A 3,112-nucleotide genomic window follows, 5' to 3' on the forward strand; every position below is an offset into this window, starting at 1 on the left:
CTCATTCTTGTAACTCAAAAGTACGTCGTTGTCATCCAAGCCTAGCACTTGGAGCAGGCCAAATCAAATGGCTCGTCCCCGTGACACTCGAGAAACTTCCACAAGGCTTTCATGACATGTGGCAATCAAAGTCCTTCCACAACCTGCAGCGACATTTCTGCAACGACGCGTGTCCCGATACCAAAGGTATGACTTACGCTTCTAATCTATATAATAAAACCACCACTCGGAAAGCGCTATTCCCTTCCCACATCCCTCAGAATGTGGTGAACGATCATCGATTACAACCAAGATGCGATGAATCTCGATCGCAAGCCTCACGCTCAGGGAAAGTGCTACCACTCATCATCGTGGTTACGTCTACTCCAGCTTTGAACTAGAGAGAGTTGAAGACATACTACAGAAATGATCCTGTGAAGTATGATCTTGCTTGCAAGCTATTTTTTTTTTTTTTTCTTTATTGTTATTTTCAAACCCGTACAAACAGGCAGGCTGTCAGCAGCATGGTACGCCGCTCTTCAGCCGTAGAGGAGATAAAGATAGAACAGAAAGAATACACAAATGTGACATAACGGTGGGTAATAAAACAGTAGACACATAAAGACAAACACGGAGCCGTTCACACTTGACGAAAATTCACTACAAACTGTTGCCACGACGCACTAACACTGAAGATGGCGATGGCACAGGTGAACGATGGAGTATGACGGGAACACTGAACACGAAACACGACGGCACTCACGAGACACTGATGGCGACGATCTCCGGCGCGCGAATGTCCACTCAGCGTGTACGAGTCCGGGGACCTGCCAAGAGAGGAGGTGGAGGAGGAGGAAGGGGAAATGGGAGAGGGGAGAGCAGAGATGCCATGGGCAAAGGAGAGAGGGGGAGGGAGGTAGGGGGAGTGAAGCCCGGAGGAGAGGGGAGGAGGGAGGGGGGAAAGGAAAGAGAAGGGAAGGGAAAAGGGGGGGAGGGAGGGTGCCTGAAGGAAAGGACACAGGAGGGGGGGGAGGATCAAAGTTGATAGGAGGGGTAGATGCAGGGGAGGAGGACATCATCAGGGAGGGGGAGCTGGCGGAAACCACCTTGGGAGAGGGTAAGGAGGGTGGAGAGATGGAGACCAGGTGGGACGTGGGAGTACAGGCGCGGCAGCGGGCGGGGGTGGGAGAGGATCGGGGAGACGAGCGGGTGAGGAGGATCGAGTTTACGGGAGGTGTATAGGATTCGTATCCTTTCGAGGAAGAGGAGGAGGTGGGGGAAGGGGATAAGGTCATACAGGATCCGCGTGGGGGAAGGGAGACGGATGCGATAGGCAAGGCGGAGAGCATGGCGTTCAAGGATTTGGAGGGATTTATAAAAGGAAGGGGGGGCGGAGATCCAGGCGGGATGGGCGTAACAGAGGATAGGGCGGATGAGGGACTTATAGGTGTGGAGGATGGTGGAGGGGTCCAGACCCCACGTGCGGCCGGAAAGGAGCTTGAGGAGACGGAGTCGGGAACGTGCCTTGGCTTGGATTGTCTGGAGATGGGGAGTCCAGGAGAGGCGACGGTCGAGGGTGACGCCAAGGTACTTAAGGGTGGGGGTGAGAGCGATGGGACGGCCATAAACGGTGAGATAGAAATCAAGGAGGCGGAAGGAGGGAGTGGTTTTGCCTACAATGATCGCCTGGGTTTTGGAAGGATTGACCTTGAGCAACCACTGGTTGCACCAAGCGGTGAACCGGTCAAGATGGGATTGGAGAAGGTGTTGGGAGCGTCGCAGGGTGGGGGCAAGGGCAAGGAAGGCGGTGTCATCGGCAAACTGGAGAAGGTGGACGGGGGGTGACGGCGGCGGCATGTCCGCCGTGTACAACAAGTACAGAAGGGGGGAGAGGACGGAGCCTTGGGGCACACCGGCGGAGGGGAAAAAGGTGTAGGAATCGGTGTTATGGATGGTGACATAGGAAGGACGGCGGGAGAGAAAGGAACCGATCAGACGAACGTAGTTAATGGGAAGGGCGAAGGTGTGGAGCTTGAAGAGGAGACCGGAATGCCATACGCGGTCATATGCGCGTTCGAGGTCAAGAGAGAGGAAGATTGCGGAGCGACGGGAATTGAGCTGTTCGGAAAGGAGATGAGTGAGGTGAAGGAGAAGATCGTCAGAAGAGAAGGACGGCCGAAAGCCACACTGGGTAACGGGGAGGAGGCGGTGCTGGCGGAGATGCTGGTGGATGCGGCGGGTGAGGATAGATTCCAGGACCTTGCTGAAGACCGAGGTAAGGCTGATGGGACGGTAGGAGGAGACGGCGGACGGCGGTTTGCCAGGTTTGAGGAACATGAGGATACGGGAGGTTTTCCACAGGTCGGGGTAGTAACCGGTGGACAGGACTACATTGTAGAGCCTGGCCAGGGTGGAGAGAAAAGAGACAGGAGCTTCACGAAGGTGACGGTAGGTGACACGATCGTGACCAGGAGCGGTGTTGCGTTTGGTGCGGAGTGTATTGATGAGATCTTGTGTGGTGATGGGGGCATTAAGGTCCGTGTGTGGAATGTGGTCCAAGTACTGGAAACCAGGAGCGAGGGGAGGGACAGAGGTGTCAGTTCGATCGCGGATATCTGGGAAGAGGGAGTAATCGAACTGGGGATCATCAGGGATGGAAAACACATCGGACAGGTAGGAGGCAAAGTGATTTGCCTTACTAAGGGCGTCAGGGAAGGGGTGATCATCGTGGAGAAGAGGATAGTAGGGGGAGGGTTTAGTTCCGGTAAGGCGACGGAAAGCGGTCCAGAACTTGGACGAGTTTATAGGGAGGGTAGCAGTTAAACGGGTGCATGTCTGTCGCCAGTCCCGGCGTTTCTTGGCCGCGAGCAAATTTCGAATGTGTCGCTGTAGTTGCCGGTGGCGTCGTAGGGTGTCCGGGTCACGCGTGCGGAGGAAGGCACGGTAGAGACGACGGGATTCACGGAGGAGGAGGACGGCCTGTGGTGGTAAGGTAGGACGGTGGGGGTGGATGGCAACAGTAGGGACGTGGGCCTCCACGGCCTCAGACAAGGTCTGCTGGAGAAAGGAGGCGGCATGGGTGACATCATCGGGACGGCGGTAGGCGAGAGGGTGGCTATCGACCTGAGTGGAG

General features: G+C 55.7%; 1 non-coding gene across 1 annotated transcript; it reads right to left on the reverse strand.

Annotated features, from left to right (window-relative positions):
• Positions 1–221: 221 nt before the first annotated feature.
• LOC124790919 lies at positions 222–428 on the reverse strand. Its single transcript, XR_007016375.1, has one exon. It is a non-coding gene; the product is annotated as a small nucleolar RNA U3 (small nucleolar RNA).
• Between the last annotated feature and the right edge of the window lie 2,684 nt (positions 429–3,112).

The sequence above is a fragment of the Schistocerca piceifrons genome, chromosome 3, assembly GCF_021461385.2.
Source record: "Schistocerca piceifrons isolate TAMUIC-IGC-003096 chromosome 3, iqSchPice1.1, whole genome shotgun sequence".
Lineage (NCBI taxonomy): Eukaryota > Metazoa > Arthropoda > Insecta > Orthoptera > Acrididae > Schistocerca > Schistocerca piceifrons.